Below are 23,550 nucleotides of genomic sequence, written 5' to 3' on the forward strand. Positions count from 1 at the left end.
TGCTAATGGGAAAATGCTGATACTTCTAGAGATCAACTTTATATAGCAAAAAGTAGGTGAGAATGTAAAATCTGCATGTCCATTCCTAATGCAACATTCAATAATGTTTATGAAGATGCAATAAAGAATATTGGGCTCATACAGAGTATAAAAATAAGGATGTATAAATACATTAAATTATATATAAAGAGTATATACATAAACATATAAAATATATAAAAGTATATATATATATAAACATTGAATTGGACATATATTAATACCAAAACAAAAAATATAACAGTGGGAAATCCCTCATATCAGAAATTTTATGTGTTTGACATGCATACAAATTTGGAAAGATAAATGTTTTTACATAATACCTTTTCAGTGAAGCCTTACCTACCCATCTCATTTGAAACTGTGATCATTGCCTTCCTTTCTTTATGCCTGGTTGACTATTTGTTTCATTTTCACCATAGTACTCAATACCTCTAATACACCACATATTTTTCTTGTTAATTTTTATTTGTATGTCTTCTACCACAGGAATAAATGCTCTAACAGAATAGAATCAATCTCTTTTGTCCACAGTTGTATCTGTAGCACCAGAGTAGTATTTGGTAGATACTTAACAAACGTAAGTTCAATACATCCTTTTATATTGATGATGATGATGCTTTTAATAAAGCACCATTTGTGGAGTGCTTAGTGTGTACCAACTATGCATAATCTTATTCAATTTTCACAAAAATACTTAAGAAGGAGATAAATACACATTTTTAATATATGAGAATGTTGAGATTTAGTGTTTCTAAGTTATTTGCCTGAGGTCACATTATGGAGGAATATTGATTAAATCCATATATGCTTGATGTAAAAATTTATGTTTTTAACTACTAAGTAATTCCAGCTTCTAATAGTAAAGCCCACATAAGGGTTTACATTCTTGCCAGAGTTGCTTATGCACTAAATCTGCTGATACATACTTATGTTCAGAGGATTTCTGCTATAAATAAGTGGATTATTGTGACACTGAAGTGAGAAAATAGTTGATTCCAACAAAACATGAGATAAACAAGAATATATAAGGAAAATTTTAACCAATTCATTTATCAGAATGTATTAATAGTCGCAGTTGACAATCTGATGATGTCAGCATAGACTATTTTTCCCTTGCAAATGTGTAAGAATATAAATCTTCAGGAAAGTATAATTATACTTAAAGAACAAAATGTAAATACAAAAGCCCAAAGTGATATTTGTTTGGTAACTGTCTTTGCATTAAATTATATTTTCTGCTTCCTCTTTAATAGTACACTCAACTTCTAATTACACCTTGTAATAATTTAGGGTTGTTTTACTCCTTCAGATCAAATACTGATTGTTTAAAATGCGCTACACATTACTCTCAGCACTGGGGATCTAGCAGAGAACAAACTAAAAAGCAAATTTCCCTTCCCTAAATAGCTCAAATTTTAGTTATTTCTTCTTAGTTCACGTTTTTATGTGAGACTAACTGGCAGCATTCTGCTCTCCTTTTCTCTCTTAAATGAATCCAAAAGCATAAGAATTTTCATTCCTATTTCTATGTTTGATAGTACCTGAGTTTAAAAGAAGGAAAACAATTGTGAAATTACTCTTTTACACCCACTTTATCTGATGAATCCATGAACTATAGTAGGATTCTTTTTCTTTTACTTTTTTTTCTAAGATATAGCATAATTCATGTTTCTTTCTTAAAGGCATTTGTTTTGAGACCTTCTCCTTAAACTTCATATTTTGCTTTTTATTATTTTTAGAAAGCTGAAGGAGTCTGTCTAAATTACACACTTAAATAAAGATTTAAACCAAAACAAAACAGAATCTCACAATCACAAAAAGGCAGCGCAAATGATCTCTACATAGCTTTTATTTTTAATGCCTGATACTAGTTTCTTTTTTGGTTAATTGATACAATCTTTTTAATATTTTCTCAGTAACTTATCAAGATTTTAGAATCAATTAATTATCAAATGGCACTAAATTCCCAATTATAATTAGGAACCATAGAAATTTCTAGACTGAAATATCATTATCATTTCTACCCACACAAAAGTAGAGCATTGAGTATAATGGTAGGTAATTCTGGGTGGTGGTATTGCCATATCAGAGCAGCTCAGCAATATTAGTGAAGGGAATTAACTTGCACTAGTAAAGTTTTCCAGTCAACAATACAATGATATTATATATAATACATAATAATACTGATATTTGTGCTACAAGAATCCGAGTATGAAAGGAAAAATTTATACTGGTTAAATCTCATCACTATTGTCACTATCATCATTGTAATCATCATCATCACCATCATAATTAAATAGCAACACTTTTACCCACAAACTTATATAGGATATATGTGAGAAATGCCTGGATTCAGACGTTATGCCAAGTTAATTTTGCCCTATATTTTATTTCCCAAGTGATGACTAATCTGTTAATTTGTGCAAAGAAAGGTTCAGCAGTACTGGTTTTATGTAAGTGTAGATCTTTACCATGTTTCTTACAACCAAGGAATAAAAAGAAGGAACAATATAATATCTCAAACTCCATCAGCAATACTGGAAATTAAGCATTATAAGTGTGTAATTTAAATCATATTTCCCCTTTTAAAGTACCTTAAATGGTATTGCTTAGCTAAAAAAAAAGGGACGGGACCCTCTATTTCAATATTGTTTATTCACTGGGTGATTTAGAGAGTTCACTATGCTATGGGAGGTTTTTCATAAGCAGAGGGTATTTCCTTTAAGCACATGGTTAACGGTGATCTCTTCAAATGGTAGATGATGGTCAAGATTGATGGTGACAGTGAGTCCATCTCCTTTTAGGTGTCTTAAATACTGATCCCATGGAAATGGGAGAAGAAAGCCTAAGCTTGTCTTATTAGCAACTGAAGGCCAACAGAGGAGGCAACATGAGCCAAAGCCCTGGGTGAGAAGCTGAAAGGCTGTGTGCCCTGGATGGGTGTTTGCTATCACAGAAGGTAGGTGTGTTGGGTACAGGAGGGAATGAGACTATAAGAATCTAACACACCTTGGTGTTCAAATGCCTCCAAGAGTTGCAATAATCAATGAATGCTGCCTTTATTATTGCTTGCTAATGGGATACTGACTTAGAGAGGAGGAGCTAGGACTGTGGGCACTGAGGGTAGGAGGCTAAGCCAAACTGAAAAATTGATAGAAAGCCAGTTAGAAAACTGATCAGAGTGACTAGGAAGATAATGAGGACATTCATCTTGGACATGGAAAAGGCAAATGTTGATTTAGAAAGTCTATCAGGGATATTCAATTAATTAATTCACCTATTCATTTATTTACGCAACAGGTCCAAAAGAGTTGTGTTATAGACATGGAACAGACAGAAGGAAAAGTTTAACATTTACCTTTACCCTCAAGGTTTGTAACAATTTGGCTGTTTCCAATTATGGCTCACAAGTGCTCAGCCTCCAGAGGGACTGCTTTTGTGGCTTAGGCATGGGGCCCAGGTAGCAGTATGTCTAAAATGTTCCAGATGTGGAACACATGAATGTCACTGTCACTAAACTCTGTGGAACTGAACACACTTTGATGCAAAGTCCTCAACTGCTCTTGTCTTCAAATCCTTGACTTTCCTTCCCCTGCCAAAACAGAGGCTCAAGCATGAAAAAGGTCCAGGGGTTGATTTAGTTTAGTTTCAGTACTGACACTGACCAACAACGAGTAAGATCAGTATTACTGCTGTATGCACTCCTAGAAAGAACTCTAGTTTGAAGTTTTTCCAAACTTCAAACTGTGTAACAATGGATAATGTTACTGATAAAGTGAATCACTTAAAGAATTAGTGCACATACTTCTTTACTTACTCAACATACCCAGTGCACTTCTGTTGAGCACTGTTCCTCAAAGGCAGTATCTGTAGAATCACTTAGGAGAGCTGAGAGGTAGAAACAATATGGTGAGAAGTGAAGCAGAAACCTCCTCTCCAAACCACATATAACATGAAAATACAGCAAATAAAACTAATCCTAAAAGATCAACCAGAAAGCAGATTGCAACAGATGGCCTATATCTGGGAAAAAGAAAGATCTCATGGAAAGGGTAAAGTATCAAAGCTGGGATTTGGCAGGATGGAAGCCCTCTACCCACTCCAGCTCACCAGCAGGAGGAAGAGGAACAAACTGGGGTGGGGGCAGGGGAGTAGAAGCCCAGGACTGTTAAACAACAATCCCTGGGAATCTGCTCAAGGAGCACAAACTCACATTATATGAGGCTCTGGAGATTAATGGGATTTGAAAGCAAAGATAGGCAGAACACTCACAGAGACTGAGATTCCAGCTGCTTGTGGAGAACAGGTACCCACAACTGGCTGCTCCAGAAAAAAAAAGGTGGGCACTTTGAAAGACTTTCCAACAGTGAGAGGGCTGCTAAAGAGGCAAGGATTACACAGAGATTACTGCTCAGGAGAAAGGACAGGTGGAAAAAATCATCCCAGCACACTCAGCCCAGCAAGTTGGGAGCTTTCAGGAGCCTCAGGCACTCTATCACTCTGGCTGGCAATGAAGTGCCAAGGCCCCATACTGATACACAGCCTGCTGCTTCTTCTTCCTAGTCTGCACTGGTTCACAAACTTGCTGCCCCCACCATTGCACCAGGCCAAATGGAGGGCAGCCCTGCCTATGGGAGCTACAGGGGCATAATGCAGCTGTGCCTACCTGCGTGCTAAGCCCAGTGGCCCTTGAGGTGAAGACAGGCACTGTGGCAGCAAAGCAGGAAAGAGCTCTTTCCTCCCAGCAGGCACAGAAGCCACTTGCCTGTGACACCCACCACTGGTGAGGGTGCTAGGCAACTCCACAGAGTAGAGCTTTTGGGAACAAGAGGGTGCTGCCTACACAAAATTTTTACTCCATATTATTCACTAGGAATATGAAAAGGCAAAAGAACCTTGTTCAATCCAAAATACCTCAAACACCAGAAATAAGGCTCACTGAAACAAATCTCCAATCTTCTTGATAAAGATTTCAAAATAAAAATCATAAACATGCTCATGGAGCTACAGAAATATATTCAAGATCTCAGGGATAACTTCAAGAAAGAGACAGACTTGAAATACACAGTAACTGAAATGAAACATATGATGGAGGTATTTAAAAGCAGATTAGATGAGGTAGAGGAGACAGTAAATGTAACAGAAATTACAAACAGGAATACATAGAAGTTGAGGCACAGAGAGAAAAAAGGATCTCTAGGAATGAAAGGAAAGAAGGGAACTGTACGACCAATCCAGTAGGAACAATATTTGCATTATACATGTACCATAAGAAGAAAAGAAAGAAAAAGGGATAGAAAATGTCTTTGAGGAAATAATTGCTGAAAATTTCCCAAATCTGGGGAAGGAAATTGTCTCTAAAGCCATGGAAGTGAAAAGATCTTCCAACAAATGGGATGCAAGGAACATATAATAATTAAAATGGCAAAGCTCAAGGACAAGATCAGAGTATTAAAGGCAGCCAGAGAGAGAAAAAAAGATCACATAGAAAGGAAAACCCATCAAGCTATCATGAGACTTCCAGCAGAAATCTTACAGGACAGAAGGGAGTAGCATGATATATTTAATGCAATGAAACAGAAAGGTATTGAACCAATTTTCACTTAAATTTAAAGCAGGGATTAAACAATTCCAGATAAACAAAAGTTAAGGAAATTTACCTCCCACAAACTGTCTCTATGGTTTGGGAGTGTATTTTGGAGAGACTGCTATAGATGGAAGTGCTCCTAAGGTTAAATAACTTTCACCTGAGAAAATAAAATGACAGTAAAGGAAGTAGACCAGTTAGTTACTAAGAAAATCTAAAATTAAATCAACTACCCACAAACTCAGTAAGGGATAAACAAAGGGTATAGAATATGATACCTAATAAAGAGTGGAGGAGGAAGAAAAAGAATGGAGGAAAAAAACCCCTCCAGATTGTGTTTGAAATAGTGTAATAAGTGACTTAAGTTAGAATGTAAGATAGTAAAGAAGCTGCCCTTGAACCTTTGGTAATCATGAATTTAAAGCCTGCAATGGCAATAAGCACATATCTATCTATAATCACCCTAAATGTAAATGGACTGAATGCACAAGTAAAACACACAGAGTTACAGAATGGATTAAAAGAACAAGACACATATACATGCTGCCTACAAGAGACTCAATTCAAACCCAAAGACATACACAGACTAAAAGTGACTGGATGGAAAAAGATATTTCATGCAATTAATAGGGAGAAAAAAGCAGGAGTGGCAGTACTTGCATCAGAAAAAATAGACGGCAAAACAAATAATAAGAGACAAAGGACATTACATAATGATAAAGAGGTCAGTCCAACAAGAGGACATAACTATTATAAATATCTATGCACCCAACATAGGAGCACCTACACATGTTTAACAAATACTGTCAGAATTAAAAGGGGAAATAGAAAGCTAACATTCATTTTAGGAGGCTTTAACACATCACTCATTCCAAAGGAGAGATCAATCAGACAGAAAATAAATAAGGAGAAAGAGGTACTAAATAACACATTAGAACAGATGGACCTAACAAACATGTATAGAGCACTCCACCCAAGGCAGCAGGATATACATTCTTTTCAAGTGCACATGGAACACTTACCAGAATAGATCAAATACTATGCCACAAAAAGATCCTCAGTAAATTCAGGAGGATTGAAATTGACCAACCAGCTTCTCTGACCACAAAGGTAAGAAACTGAAATAAATTGTGCAATGAAAACAGAAAAAGCCCGCAAACACATGGAGGCTTAAAAACATGCTCCTAAATAATCAATGGATCAATGACCAAACAAAAACAGAGATCAAGCAATATATGGAGACACATGAACACACAACTCAACAACTCAAAACCTATGGGACACAGTGAAAGTCATTCTAAGGGGGAAGTATATTGCAAAACAGGCTTATTTCAAGAAAGAACAATCCCAAATAAACAGTCTAAACTCACAATTATTGAAAATGGAAAAAGAAGAACACAGGAGGCCCAAAGTCAGTAGAAAGAGGGACATAATAAATATCAGAGAAGAAATAAATAAAATTGAGAAGAACGAAATAGAAAAAATTAACAGAACCAAGAGCTGGTTCTTTGAGAAAATAAACAAAATAGATAAACTCCTAGCCAGACTTATCAAGAAAACAAAAGAATCTACACACATAAACAAACTCAGAAATGAGAAAGCAAATTCACAATGGAGGAATCTGAAAGTTTTTCCTCTAAGATCACAAACAATACAAGGATGCTCACTCTTCCCACTTCTTTTTAACGTAGTACTGGAACTCCTTGTCATGGTAATCAGACAATACAAAGAATTATGAGAATACTATGAAAAATTACATGCTGAAAAACTGGATAACCTAGAAGAAATGGACAACTTCCTAGAAAAATATAACCTTCCAAGACTAACCAAGGAAGGAAAAGAAAAACTGAACAAATTTCCAACAATGAAATTGAATCAATAATCAAAAAACTACCCAAGAACAAAAATCCCAGGCTAGATGGCTTCACTGCTGAATTTTATCAGACATTTATAGAAGGCATAATACCAATTCTCCTTAAAGTTTTCCAAAAAACAGAAGAGGAGGGAATACTCCAAACTTATTCTATGAAGCCAGCATCACTCTAATACCAATACCAGGCAAAGACAGCACAAAAAAAGAAAACTACAGACCAATATTCCTGATGAACATAGATGCAAAAATACTCAACAAAATATTAGCAGACTGAATTCAAAAACACATCAAGAGGATCGTACATCATGATCAAGTGGGATTCATCCCAGGAATGCAAGAATGGTACAACATTTGAAAAAACATCAACATCATCCACTATATCAATAAAAAGAAGGACAAAAATCACATGATCATCTCCAGAGATGCTGAAAAAGTATTCAACAAAATTCAATAGCAATTCCTGATAAAAACTCTCAACAAACTGGGTATAGAGGGCAACTATCTGAACATAATAAAGGTTATACACATACAACAAACCCACAGCCAACATCTTACTTAACAGTGAAAATCTGAAAGTTTTTTCTCTAAGATCACAAACAATACAAGGATGCTCACTCTTCCCGCTTTTATTCAACATAGTACTGGAACTCCTAGTCATGGGAATCAGACAACACAAGGAAACAGAAGGCATCCAGATAGGTAAGGAAGAAGTTAAACTGTCACTGTTTGCAGATGACATTACACTGTACATAAAAATCCTTAAAGAATCCACTCCAAAACTAAAACTAATATCTAAACTCAGCAAAGTTGCAGAATACAAAATTAATACACAGATATCTGTTACATTCCTATACACTAATGATGAACTAGCTGAAAGGGAAATCAGGAAAACAATTTCATTCACAATTGCACCAGAAAGAATAAAATACCTAGGATTAAATCTAACCAATGAAGTGAAAAACCTATACCCTGAAAACTACAGGACACTCATAAAAGAAACTAAAGAGGACACTAATAAATGGAAATTTATCCCATGCTCTTGGGTAAGAAGAATTAATATTGTGAAAATGGCCATCCTGCCTAAAGCTATCTACAGATTCAATGAAATCCCTATCAAAATATCAACAGCATTCTTCAATGAATTGGCACAAATAGTTCTAAAATTCATATGGAACCACAAAAGACCCCGAATAGCCAAAGCAATCTTGAGAAGGAAGAATAAAGCAGGGGTGATCTCACTTCCCAACTTCAAGCTCTACTACAAAACCACAGTAATCAAGACAACTTGGTACTGGCACAAGAACAGACCCATAGACCAGTGCAACAGAATAGAGAGTCCAGATATTAACCCAAGCATATATGGTCAATTAATGTATGATAAAGGAGCCATGGATATACAATGAGGAAATGACGGCCTCTTCAACAACTGGTATTGGCAAAACTTGACAGCTACATGTAAGAGAATGAAACTGGATTATTGTCTAACACCATACACAAAAGTAAACTCAGAATGGATCAAAGACCTGAATGTAAGTCATGAAACCATAAAACTCTTAGAAGAAAACATAGGCAAAAATCTCTTGCACATGAACACGAGCAAACATTAATGAACATATCTGCCCAGGCAAGGAAAACAAAAGCAAAAATGAACAACTGGGACGATATCAAACTAAAAAGCTCCTGTACAGCAAAAGACACCATCAGTAGAACAAAGGGACATCCTACATATGGGAGAATATATTCATAAATGACATACCCAATAAGGGGTTGACATCCAAAATACATAAAGAGCTCATGCACATGAACAAACAGAAAGTAAATAATCCAATTAAAAAATGGGCAGAGGATCTGAACAGACACTTCTCCAAAGAAGAAATTCAGATGGCCAACAGGTACATGAAAAGATGCTCCACATCACTAATTATCAGGGAAATGTAAATTAAAACCACAGTGAGATATCACCTCATACCAGTTAGGATAGCTGACATTCAAAAGACAGAGAACATCAAATGTCAGTAAGGATGCGGAGAAAGGGGGACCCACCTACATTGTTGGTGGGATTGTAAATTAGTTCAACCATTGTAGAAAGCAATATGGAGGTTCCTCAAAAACCTAAAAATAGAAATACTATTTGACCCGGGAATTCCACTTCTAGGAATTTACCCAAAGAATATAAGTTCTCAGATTCAGAAAGACATATGCACCCCTATGTTCATCGCAGTACTATTTACAGTAGTCAAGAAATGGAAGCACCCTAAGTGTCCATCAGTAGATGAATGGGTAAAGAAGATGTGGTACATATAAACAATGGAATATTATTCAGCCATTAGAGGAAGCAAATCCTACCATTTGTAACAACATGGATGGAGGTAGAGGGTATTATGCTCGGTGAAATCAGCCAGGCAGAGAAAGACAAGTACCAAATGATTTCCCTTATTTGTGGAGTATAACAAATGAAGCAAAAGTGAAGGAACAAAATAGCAGCTGACTCACAACTTCAAGAAGAGACTAGCAGTCATCAAAGGGAAGAGAGTGAGAAGGGTGGGTGGGGAAGGAGGGAGAAGGGGATTAAGGGGCATTATGATTAACACACATAATGTACGGGGGCATGGGAAAGGCAGTATAGCACAAAGACAAGTAGTGATTCTGTGGCATCTTACTACGGTGATAGGGACTGCAATGTAGTTGGGGGGGGTACTTGATTTTATGGGTGAATGTAGTAAGCACAGTGTTGCTCATGTGAAACCTTCGTAAGAATGTATATCAATGATACCTTAATGAAAGAAAAAGAATAAAAATTACCTGGAGAGGTGTGAAAAAAAATCATTTAGGAGATGATCCTAAAGTCTACCTCTTTTTGTGAGAGTAAAGCTTTCTTAACACAATGCATAGTATAGAATACATTTTTGAAAATACCAGCTAATAATAATAATAATGATGAAAGCAGGTTTTCAGTTTTCTTGTGATTAAATTAAAAACATTTAATATCTTCATTTTAGCAACTGGGCTCTTGCCTTGATTCTCTGATAGCTAACTCTCTATTTTGTTAGTGTGCATGGTTTCTCTGAAACTGTAAATTTATTTTCTTAAGAACTGTGCAGGCATAGAATATTTCTCTTAATTGAAACTACAGAAAGAAAGAATATCCAGTTCTTGTCTTGTAATGGGCAATTTGAAGATTTCAGGGGTTTAAGTATAGACGATAGTTTGTATTTAACACAGTAAGACAACAGCGTGTGGTACCCTCCTGTCTACCGGTATGTGTTTCCTGAGCTCTCATCATTATACTTCCAATGTAACTATCTTTCACTGAGCACCTGTAATAAATACAAAATATACAAAATTGACTGCCCAATTCTATGGCTATCATTCTTACTATTTTATAGGTGAAGAGAAGGAAACTGAGAGATGTAAAATGTGTTCGAGGTAACAAATTCAATGAGATGTGAGCTGCTGAGCCAGCTTTGGTCAAATCCAAAGGCAAAGGTTCTTTTGGGGTCCCTGAACACAGAACGCTTTTACCATCTTGCAGTGCACTTACTTTCCAACTCCTATAAACATTTCACAGATGGAAGTTGGTATTTTATGTGCTGAATGCAAAGAATACCAGTTACCTTTGTACACAGTAGCTCATTTTGGGTATCTGCTTCACATTTTTTATAGCAACCTTACATAGAATATTCTTTTGTGATTAACTGTATGGGTAGGAATGGGTGTCTGTCCCTCACTACCACAGAGGGAGTAAGTTCCACAGAGAACATCCTGACCTGCCTATAAATACTAACTTGCATATTATTCAATGACACTGCAGTGTAAGTAACTAATATAAATACATAAGGACAGTTTAAATGGTTATATAATCCATGTGAACACTTCCGGGTTTTAGCAAGATATTAAATCTTAAACTGAAGGGAAAACACTTTTAATGGTGGACTTCTGAGAGGTAAAATGAGTCACAATAGAGGAGTCAAGTGTGATTCCAACAACTCTACAACTTTAGAAACTCCTAAACTCGTGCAATCTTAGTCATATTCTCTAAAATATCTCATTGTTACCCCAGAGTTAAACTAAGCAGATGACTATAAATACAATACGGGAGCTGAGAAAAGGTGACTGGGCCTCTGTTAAGAAACCCTAAGTGAAATGTGAGATGGGCTCCCTTCATGGGGAGCTGCAGGGAACACCAAACAAGTCTCCAGTGGGAATACTCAGAATTAACTACTGTTGGAAGCTTGATCTTTATTTCACCACTAGTCTTATCATCAGGCACTCTACAGCACAGCATTCAAGACTATTTATCTCTGGTTCAGAGTAGTCCCTTCCTAATTTCCTTCTGAAAGAAAGTAAAATTGAATGCCTTCCTGTAATCCTGATCTGCTAGGGGCACATATTTCATATTCTTATGCATTCATTTGTAATAGGTTGCAGTATGTATCAAATAAGATTAAATGACCTAAAGAGTAGTAACATAATGGTGTTATATATAAGGTGAGTCCATATCAATCATTTTTAATGTAATACACAAAGCAGTCCATCCTGAAGGGGAAAAACTGCAAAACAAGGCTGCACTGGAATACTGCTGTAACCTTAAGAATAAAGTTTCGAAAGCTGATGCACAACATGAATTTAAATTAGAGAGTTGTTTGATAGTCTCTTGCTGAGATAACGTTAGGCACAGGGAGCATAAAACAATGCAGAGTTTTGGTCTTTCCTGTTATTAACTAGAAGCCCTAACAAAAGAATGTGGACAAGAAGATGCTGGGTAGAGACAGTCTCTAGAGGCACGTTTGATTATTCCTCAACCCTAGATAAAGACACGGATATCCATTGTGATGTGCACCTGTTTATCCCTCCCAAATTTATCCATTTCCAGATACATTTTCTTTGGATTTCTCACATAACCCCATTCCAAAATGCCTCAGACTTTCCCAATCTTCATTTTTCATACTTTTCTTTCCTCTTTCTCTGAAAATGGATAGATTATATACATTTACAGTTATAAAATATAGGCAGGTATTTTGGTATCATATATATATAATGATAAATCACAGATATGAATATTTTCTAAGCATCATAACATTAAAAACTGTATCTGAAAAATCATGCCTTGTTTTCTCCTGCTACATCTTTTTATAGCAGGAAAAATTCCAGTTATGGTTTTTAACACTAGGTTGATTTTAAAATAGAAATAGGTGGAAGCAGAGAACACTTGGGGCTCATCTTAACAATTTAAAATATTCACGGCTCCCGGCTAAAAGCTGGATCATCTAGCTTTGCTCCCCACACTTCGTGATCTTTTCGGTGTTCTTTCTGACAATGATCTTATATATTTAAAATCTTAAATTATCAACTTGACTCTCACCTGAGCTCCTGACATTACTTACAGTTTTCTGTTATGCTTCAAGTCAATTCATTGAACTGGTCTTTGCTCTTGACCTGGTGGCTGAAAAGTAGGTTTTTCCTCACTACTCACACCAAACCCTGATTATTAAGTCTTTCTCAGTAACTTACCATAAGTGCCAAGCTGCAAAAGTGAATATCTACATATTATACTTACATTACATACACACATATTTTTTATGGGTGAAGGAAAAAGATAATACAACAAACTAGATTAATTGTGTCTAAGTAACTACCTGCTACCCAGCATGGCAGTAGGTGATCTGGGGTCCAGATGAAATTATTAGGCTCAGAGTTTTCTAGTAATAAAGGAAGATGCAGAACCTAGAGGTTTCACAGGAACACAGGATTATCTATTACCATTCGACCTCAGTCATTTTATGTTTCCTCCTGCCTGTCATGGCCACCCCAAAGCCTTTAAATAGAAGAATGTCCCTGGAAGAAGTTGACTGGCCTTCTGAGATGACAGAAAGTGGGTTTGTTCACTACTTTTTGTTGTTTTCATCTGACTTTACTGGTGAGGATGCATCATGTTATTCCCCAGCACTGTGGCTTTTGTTAGCTTAAACACAAAGGGCAGGATGAAGATGCTAACACTTTAGTTATTTATTGAAAAGACAAACATGATGAAACTATACCATAATGTCAGCTTTACAGGTGTTATAATACCATAGGAAGTTAGTTTCGAGAGAATTAGTGCACAGGGAAAACACATGCATTGCTGTTACTGCTATTTTTGGACTCTAACAGTCCACTTACCATTTGGTTCCAGTAAGTAAAATATTGCTCTATTCCGGTAGCACATGTAGGAGTACCAAAGGTCAATGAAGGGAAAACAGGAGGTACTGTCCAGGATTTGAGAAATGGAGCTTTGGGTATGAAGTCAAACTCCACAGGAAACATAAAGTACAAAATCTTGGAAATGCTACTAGTCATGGTGAAGAGAATGAGGAAAGCTGAGGAGTTCAGGAACAAAGACATTGCCAACAGCAACATGAGAAACCACAGTCAGAGCGGACAGACATGTTGGACTAAACAGCACCTTTCCGGCCTGGGTGTGATGTGGCTTTAATAAGCAACACATATATTTTAATGCAACCATGTATCAGGAGTACAGCCCAATTTTGCATTTGTCAAATCATCAATTTATGTTTTAATAGCCACGTTCAATTGGACTTTCTTCCTGGAAGCATTGGTAAATTACTGCATTTGGTACATATACTGAGGTGAATGCTTTCAGATATACATCAAATAATCTACTACTTGACTGTGCACTTTTGCTGCACATATGGGATCTCATTCTACTATGTGAAAGTTGATCAGGGGAAGCCTCACTGACATGGAGCTGGGGAGGTCTCGGGAGAGCCCTCATGCCCATCACTTCTGGTCAACTGCAGACCCCACAGGAAGGAAGAGGCAGAAGCTTTACAATTCGTACTACCTTAGCTAGTTTACCACCCAGTGGGAGGGAAGAGTTTCGGTCTCCTCAAGCAACAGCCTGGCAACATCCCAGCCAATGAAAGACTGTTACAACTCAGCCAATGGATAGCATGACACATAGGCCTCCTAGTTAGTGCCAATGGACCTGCTGCTTAGAACAGTCCCCCAGCTTGCCCCCTTTCTTCTATAAAAGAGTCTCCTCTCCTTTATTCTCCTGACATGCTGTGGTTTTTACCATAGCTTGCTTATCTCAAAGTGCAATTCTCTGCTATTGCTGAATAAGCCCATTTTGCTGGTAAAATAACTGACAGTTTTACTTTTTTTTTTTTTTATAACTAGAGTTTTATTGTTTGCTGTCATGCTATTGCTCTTCTATACAGATTTGGCATTTATGCTTTTAAGTTCATTGAATTTTACATTTCTTTATTGTATGAAAAACAGAGGTCTTACAAAGGAAAATGTAACAACAGTTACATTTATACCTCTTTTATCTCTTACAAAATATAAAGCATTACTTTATTTTTTACCATGTTCATGTCCATAAAGTAATTAGTACTAACAGTAAAGCATTCATCTTAGGCACATATATGTCACTGTGTAAACAGCATATTCCATGTCTTGTCTTGTGCTAAAACAGGGACATTACAAAGATGACTGCAGGAACACTATAGCTGTACCTTTCTTTTTCCTAAAATAAATTTTAGGATGTTTATATAGCGCCAAATACTTAATACTTTTCATTTGTAAAAATCCTTGAGTTTTCAAACCTTAGACACTGAGCAGTACTTGATTTGCTTACACTTGAATTAAGTCTCTTCCCTTCCCTCATGTTGTGTTGTTACAGAGGAAATGGGTTTTCAGTATACATGATTCAAGTGGGAAAGAAAAACTGCATATTTAATTCCAAAATATTCCTTAGACTGGAAAAAAGCCTCTTTTGTAGTTATGTTTATTTTATAGTAACTCTACAGCCAAACAATTTATTATGTTAATGAAGAAGCACAAACAGCTTTAATCAACAAAATACTTACTATTTTCTAGCTGCCTTACAAAAATGATTTAGTCAAGAAAACAGAACAAAATTTCTCAGTTTTATTAATCAGCTTTGTAAATATTTTGCCAGAGCTTTTTTTCTTGGGGTAGGAGAAGCAAATGAAAAAGTTTAAAAGGTCATATGTGTCTGTTGTGTTTGAGCTTGGTGTATTTATTAAGAGTAAATTCTGTATGTCTTTGCAGTTCATCAATATGTGCATTTAGAAGTCTTTCAAATTCTTCTGCTCGCTTTTCTTCCTCCAGAAAGAATTGCTGTGCAGCCAAAGAAGCTGGGAAAGATATATCTAGGGGAGAAAATGGGAATAGTTCATCATCACCAACCAAAGGACTTGCCATTTCTTTGGTTTGAAATGGCAAAGGCGGCAACAGGGGCGTTGTGCTTCTGTTCGGCTCGCGATCTCGGCTGAGCCTATCTTTATCTTTTTCCATTTTTATTTGGCTGTGGTACGCGTACTGTCCTGTTTCTTCACAGGTATTTTGATTAGCCCATGCTGATTTTACACTGGTATGGAGTTTTGCAAGATCGTTTCGGAGCCTTTCATTCTCATATTCCAGTTTGTCAATAGATGCATGCCTTGAATGTTCCTGTTAGTGAAGCCCATACCCATGTACTGTCCCGGGTCTAAATCTCCCATCATTCCTTTTAGATGTGTGTTTTCAGTTCTGACGGCTTCATACCTCATGTCTGAGACCTGTTGTTTTGCTAACATTTTTTCTTTTATTTTTAACTCCATTTTTAACTGTCTTTCCAGAAGGGAGGCTTTCTTCATGATTGTTGCTATAGTGATATCCTTCTGATGAAGCTCCTCTGTTAGGTCGCAGATCTCATGCCTCATTCTTTCCCGCTCAGAGCTGTGGTACTCTTCCTCCTGATAGACTTGGCTTCTTATCTTGCTCAATTCTTTTTCACGATTTGGTTTATCTGGGGTCACTGAAAACACCTCTTTCTTTTTCCATTCTGGTTCTTTAAGAGGAGGTGACTAAGATGATTCAAGTCTTTTTTTATTTTCTTGAGCATTTTGGCAATCTCCTATTCTTAATAATTCTCTATGCAACTGCAGTCGTTCCATTTCTGTAATTCTCAAGAGATCATCACATGACTGCAATTCACTTTTCATCTCTGAGAGTCCTGCTTCCATGGCCTGGCACTGTCTTTGGTACATTTTCAGTTCTTTTAGGAGCTTCTGATTTTCATCTTGTAGCTTATTCCTGCTTAATGCTATTCCACTCACAGCTGATTTTAATTTTTCAATAATGAACTCATCTCTTTCATTTTCAAAACTGTGATCTGGTTCACGAATCAGCTGAGGAGTTTCAGAGCCGCTGTCTTCTGTGCACTGTTTCTTACCATTTAGTTGAGTATGGTAACTTTGTGCCTGTTTCTGAAATTGTTTACACTTCTCAGATAATAATTTTTATTGAGCATCTGAAGAAACCAGATGAGTCTGATATAGTATCTCTTGCTTGTCCCATTCTCTGGAGTTCACTCTAAATTCCTCTAATTTCTGGTTCAAGTTGCTCAGTTCAAAGGGTATTTCTTCTTCAGGGTGCTGTAATTCTTTTCATTGAAATTCGTTTTGTTTCATTTGGTGTAATTTCAGTCTTTCAAAGCTATTCGTTAGTTTGGAAAATTGAGCTTTCAGAGTTTGTAGTTGGCCTTCATAATTCTGAGTCATCACTAAGTTACATTTTTCCAGACTGTCCAGCTTCTGTCTAAGTAGTCCCACCATGATGTCAATTTGTTCCATTAATTCCTGAAGTTCAGCCTCACAAGGAGAAGCTCCTGTTGTATCATGGGCTTTGTTCTCCATGTCAAGAATCTGCTGCGCCTGGTTTATAATTCTTGAATTTTAATCTGCGCCGCGCCGCACCGCGCTGCGCTCTCCGGGAGGTCTGCGCCCCCGGGAGCGGGAACGCCGCGGCCCCGCCAGCCCTGCCCCTCGGAGGGCCCCGCCGCCCGCCGCCGCGCTCCCGCCGCTCGGGCCCGCTCGCCGCGAGGCCCCCGAGGCCGTTCCGGGCTCCGCCTCCCCACCCGCCCCAGTTTTACTTTTAAGCTTAACAAGCATCATTATCTTCTCAAGGTCAGAGACCAATTTCTAGCTTGGGAATTTTCAATAAATAGTAGAAGAATTTCAACTGACTTGACCAATTTAGTATCTTTGAACAGGTTATACAGATGTCTTTTTAAAGGAAATCTAACAATACATATTTTGTGGAATTGATCATTTTTGTTTAGCTGATCATCAATAATAAATACTTGATTATCAACATAAATTTTGGAAAAATTTTTTTTAGGTTTTAGAATTTAGAAAGTTGTTTTAAAAATATCTTTTCAACACCCATGGTCAGTTTAAGAAATTTACTGTCACTGCCCTATCTTCAGGGAAGCTATCAGGGCAGCTAGTCAATGACTGCTTGCTTCCCAGGCTGTGACTAATTCTATAGCATTGTCTGAATGTTTGGAGTAGCAGAGGATGGACAGCAGATTCATTGCTGGGAAATATAATCTCTGTAATGGCCTTTGTCACATTTTGCAGCATATAAAACATTCCTGGGAGACAAATATGACTTACTTAGTTTGCAGCGAGCTCTTTAGGGTACATCCGTCTTCACAGATGTGTCAGTAAAGACACTAAAGGCATGGTGGAGTGTGTTCTTCAGGGAAGTTTCATTTACTCGTTAATGCAGCAACCATTTATAAAATACTGCTGGAGAAAACAGTCATTTAAAAGAAACTCATCAGTGGCAATACCATCTTCTTCTGAAAGCCGGTACAAATGAACCAAGCCAAAGCTGATTTAACTTCCTCAGAGATGTCCTCTACAGATGATCCCCTTCCAGCACAGAAGAAAAATCACAAAAGCTTGGTGAGGGAAGTTGAAGTTCTCTTCACTGCCTCTGATGCAATTATGTGCTCCCCCCAGAAGGTTTTTCTCTACAGGGTTGCTGCACTTTGACCTTCAGCAAGCCGGACAGCAGTGCTGCTCTCAGCACTCTTACCGGCAATGTGTTGAAGCACAATTATCTTACTGGAAAATGGGCATGATAAAAACATATCTGGCCAGAGGCATGTAAATGTATACTTGCACATGTGTTTAATGCAACGGTACTGTTCAGAGACAGAAAAAAATTCTCTATTAAAAAAAATAAAGAGTAATGATGAGATAATAGGTGCCAATTTCCAGTAAACAGGCAGAGGTGATCCTTAAACAAGAAACAACACAAGTGGAGGGATGTTCTCTACCCCCTCTAATTAAATTTCATAAAAGCTCAAATAGGTGATGTCACAGAAGAATGGGTATTTTTGTCTTTTTCTTTGGGTGAGGGGCTTCCTTCAATGGGAAAACTGAGCTTACTAGGAAAATGTACTCTAGTAATACTCTTTAAGCTCTCACCAGCTTATCCTGCCCATTATAGGTCTCCAGGTTTATGCTACCTCCACTGGCACATTCTTCCTCTGCTTTATACCTTGTTCTCTTGAACCGTTACTGTGCAAGTTTACTGATCTAATATTGTAATAATAAAACAAATGATTCAACAATAATAAAATTATTCTAGGCCAAGTTCTAGTAACTGGCAATGGCTTAGAACACTATAGATGACTTTCTAACATTTAGAAGGACCCTCAAAACCTGCATACCCAGGAAGTAATTAAGCACAAAGTTTTTAGGAAATAAAAGATATCATTTCAGAATTTGGTTGCTTTTATTCACTTGGCAGCATTTGGCAGTCTCCTGTTACTCTATGGTTCTTGTTCACTTTAGATGTTGTAACTTCTTTACCTCGCTTCTGAAGCTGTCCAAATCCTCATGGTCCCTTTTACATGTGTAACAGTCCCTGGCTGTATGAACCTAAGGAAAAAGCCCATTGCTTTTCCTAGGTATCAACAAGCTGAAAAGGGGAGGTCGAAAGCATGAAAGTCACACACTGAATCTTGCAGCAATTTTCTTTTTAGTGGTCAGATCATATGTACTGGTTGGCATGCCAGCTAATCAACAGAGACCAAGTCACTTTTTTGACACACACTGCAATGTGAGAGAGAGAGAATGAGGGAGGGAAGAGGGAGGAAGAGAGAGAGTGGAGATGCTTTTGTTAAAACAGTTATGCAGTATTCCCATTCCAGGAATAGAATTTCCTGGTAGACTGAAAACTACACATCAGACTACAGGAACCAACCAGCTGTGCTCTTTCCGTATTTCTTCTATGGGATTATATCATGCTTAAAAATAATTTTTTAAATTGTGTTTTTATTTAATACATCCTTTTTTATGAGAAAGGTAGCATGGAGCAGAAAAAATTATTTTTAGTTGGCATGGTGTGAGGAAGTATTACTGTATAAACATGAACACTTGGGCTAGATCAACTACTTTATCAACTCCTAGCTAGAGAAATAGCTGATGTCTCTCTGGAATTCATCTAATTCTAGGTGAATTACAAAGGCCCCATTCACCTTTGTAATTAATCTAAATGTCTTACTGGGGACTCAAATGTCAGACTTCTTTCTGGGACAACCTCCCTCATTCACTGATCAAGAACACTGTAGTCACAGATAAAAACACTGTAAGCTTCTGGAGAAGTAACTTCACATTAAAAGAAAGCAAGACCTGTCTTTTCAGCAAATAGTGTCAGAAATACTGGATATCTGAATATTCAACAAGACAAAACAAAATCCTGACACTTCCTCATCCCGTATACAAAACTGAGCTTGAGATGGATCACAGACTTAAGTGTGACTGGTAAAATAATAAAAGTTTTAAAAATACAGGAGAGAAGCTTAATGAGTTTGGGATAGGCAACAATTTCTTAACAAGACACATAAAAGATTGACAAATTCACTTAATTAAATTAAGAAATTCTGTTCCTTAAAGGGCAACATCACAAATGAACCATTAATGAACAGAGAGGTGATTATTCACAATACAAATATGTACCAAAGGACTCATTTCCAGAAAATGTAAGGGACTTTTACAAATCCATAATAAAGTTACACGCGCACATGTGTACATGTTGTGTACTCACAACAAATCTTAAATATGGGCAAAAAGGCTGAGCAGGCACTTCACGAAAGAGAATATTCAAATGATCCATGCCAGTGAGAATGGGCTCAACATCATAATTCATCATGAAATGCAAATTAAAGCCAAAATGATGCCACTCAGAATGGCCAAAAAGACTAATGACATTAAGTATAAGCTAGTTGAAGCAGCTAAAGCACTCATATATTAATGACAACTGTATCAATTTGTATAATCATTAGGAAGACTGTAGATATCGATCAATACTAAAAATATAAGGACAACTTATAGCTCAGCATTCCTTTATTAAACACAGATCAAAGAAAAATGAATTAGTAAATAAAACTAGACTAAGGATATGGATAGCAATGTCCATGACAATTTTTTCACAACAGCTTTTAAATAGATACAATCCCAGGGTCCATTAGCAGTATAGTGGATAAATAAATCACATGAATACAATGGGATCCTGCACAGTAATCAAAACAAAATATTGTTACAAGTATCCATATGGATAACTATATTCAAGTGGGGGGCATAAATCCAGCAACAAGGCCCACACTGTGTGACTTCTTTCTGGAACAGTCTCCCTCATTTACAAATTGGAGTTCTTTAAATCACAAAAAGTATATCTCAAACTCCCCATCTGACTTTTGGTCGCTCTTTAATACTTTTGATTGCCAGTGGATAAATATATCTACTCCCTTTGAGCCAGTATGCGAAGGCCCTACAGGTATGTCATTAAAATACATATGCACCACAGTACAAGACACGGTACAGGCCACTTACAAAGTAGAACATTGTGCAATCAGTATTAGAAGGCTTCTGTTCCTTTGTTTTTTAAGAATTTCTTTCTATCTGGATTCCCTTCTGAAAGTCCAGTTCTCAAGCTGCATAGCCCTGCATGTGCACAAACATACATCAGTGCCAAACACACACAATTCCTTTTATTGGCTTCCTGAGCCCTGATACATTAATGCAAATAGAACTGATCTCAGAGCTGAGTCAGAAAAGTACATTTCAATAAAACCAAATTTAAGCTCCATTTGTAAGAATGGTTGAGTTTTATGTGAAAAGTAATGGCAGTTACCACGAAAGTACTAAGTTTGTGGTTTCGGGGGCACTAGGAGCCAAATAATCAGGTTCAATTCTTTCTGGATTGTTCATTTTTCAGAAAAGAGCCCAGTTGGTACTTACACTGATTTTGTTGACACTTAAAATGTTTCCTTTTTAGGGTATGCATAATCTGTTTACACCCAGCCACTGCTGCACATCTCAGCTTCCAAAGGAAGAAAAAAGACAACACTGCCCATTGTTTCATTCATTCTTCAATTGCTTATTTCAGTTCTTATTTACATAGCAGATGTCCCCAGAATGAGGCCTTTAGAAAAGAAAGCTAGAGAGACAAAGTGAACTAGTAGGCCAGTATGGAAACTGAGAGTCCTTAAGACACTCTCACTCATGGGAGGAGAAAGGAGAAAAAAATGAATGAAGGACAAGAAGTGAGAAGGATAACAGAGGGAAAACACAGCGATGTTAACCACCGTTGTTTTTTGGGGGTTTAGATTATAAAACATTTTAACTTTATAAAAATGTATTTATCTTCACAATCACTCTCTGAGTTAGGAGAAGGAAGGGAGAGAGAAATGAAAAGGGGTAACGAAGGAGAAAAAAGAAAGGAAAGAGAAGGGAATCAGAGGAAGGAGGAGGAGAGGGAGAGATGTGGGAAACTCTGTGAGGGATGCGGTGGCACTGAGGCTGGCTCCAAGGATGTGTGACGTGTGCCCGTGCTCACATGGCCTTGCATTTGGTTTAATGCCCTGCTGTCTTCCTCTTGACAATCTCAATCATTTTTGAACAAGAGGCCCTACATTTTCATTTTTCACTGGGTCCTGCTAATTACATGATCTGTCCTGCATAAAATGTTGGTAAAAGATATTAAAGAAGAATGCCGGGAAAAACACTTTTTTTTCTATGCTGACTATAATCTCGAGTGTATCGCTCAATTTATATGTCCCTGTTTCTGTAGTCCAGGGTAAGAAGGGAAGAATTCCAACCAGGTTCTGAAAAGCGAGGAGGAGACAGAAAGGAACAAACTTTAGTTTGGATAAAGATATTCTAGATTCATATTTAGGAGGCACAGCATTCTCAGTCCACTGTTAAGTTTACATATACAGGTCCAGATATTTCTGTCAGTTGTTTTAAGTGGAGGATGGGAGTGGTTTACATGAACACAGTAGTATTATTATTGGCATCACAGAACCTAGATTTAAGTCTATTCATTTCTGGGTCCAAGAATACAGACGAGCCTTCCAAACTTCAGCAGAATACTGCTACATTCTGTTAATGTTAACACTGCTTTATAGTAAGCTCACGCCTGCTGTGGGGAGGGCGGGGTGGTTATTTTCTTAATGAGAACATGGTAATAGTTCACAAGACATACAGTAATATCTCAAAAAGAAATATGAAATTCAGATCACATGGGATAATATGAAACAAAATTAGTAATTATGCTGGCAAGTTGTATTTTTTTAAATTCAGGTATTTTAAGAGAAAATAAATCACAGTTAATTGTGGAAGCCCCTCCACTCCTTCGTTTTAATTTGCATGACCCTTTTACTCCCCACCTTTCTTTGCTAAACCATCAGAAACAACACAGAGAACAAAAGCAAATGACATTTAGGATATGCCTCAGGCTGCAAAGATCAAAAATGCCTCAGACAGGAGATAGAATCAATTGAACCCAGCTTGTTATTTCAGTTGGGAGTGTTGTCCTATCTTGGGAAAGAAAAGTGGGAGGAAGGGATGGGACCTAAAAGGGTTTGGTTCCCAATTCTGGTGTCTATGTATGGGGGTTGTTTTTCCCATACCACCAAGCGATTCTCTGTGACAGCACCTGGATGTTCCGCAACTTAAGTCAATTCCAACACTGTCTACCTGGAGACAGGATCAGATCCCATGGTTTAGGGCTCAGTCCCACAGGGTGGATCCCACCCTACTTCAGATGTCAGTCACAGGTAGTAGGTCCCCGGGCTACCCACAACTTTTGTTCAATTTGGCTACAAATCAGAGGTTCCCATAATCCATTCCTCAGCTTTGATTAAGTTGCTAGAGCAGTTCACAGAACTCAGGGGAACATG

At 37.3% G+C, this 23,550-nt stretch overlaps 1 long non-coding RNA gene and 1 pseudogene across 1 annotated transcript in view; both read right to left on the reverse strand.

Annotated features, from left to right (window-relative positions):
• The window catches only part of LOC140849592 (uncharacterized), a 169,146-nt gene that overhangs the window by 143,693 nt on the left and 1,903 nt on the right, over nt 1–23,550 (reverse strand). The window lies entirely within an intron of this gene.
• LOC118971270 (deuterosome assembly protein 1-like) lies at nt 15,434–17,215 on the reverse strand (annotated as a pseudogene).

The sequence above is a fragment of the Manis javanica genome, chromosome 1 (assembly GCF_040802235.1).
Source record: "Manis javanica isolate MJ-LG chromosome 1, MJ_LKY, whole genome shotgun sequence".
Classification (NCBI taxonomy): domain Eukaryota; kingdom Metazoa; phylum Chordata; class Mammalia; order Pholidota; family Manidae; genus Manis; species Manis javanica.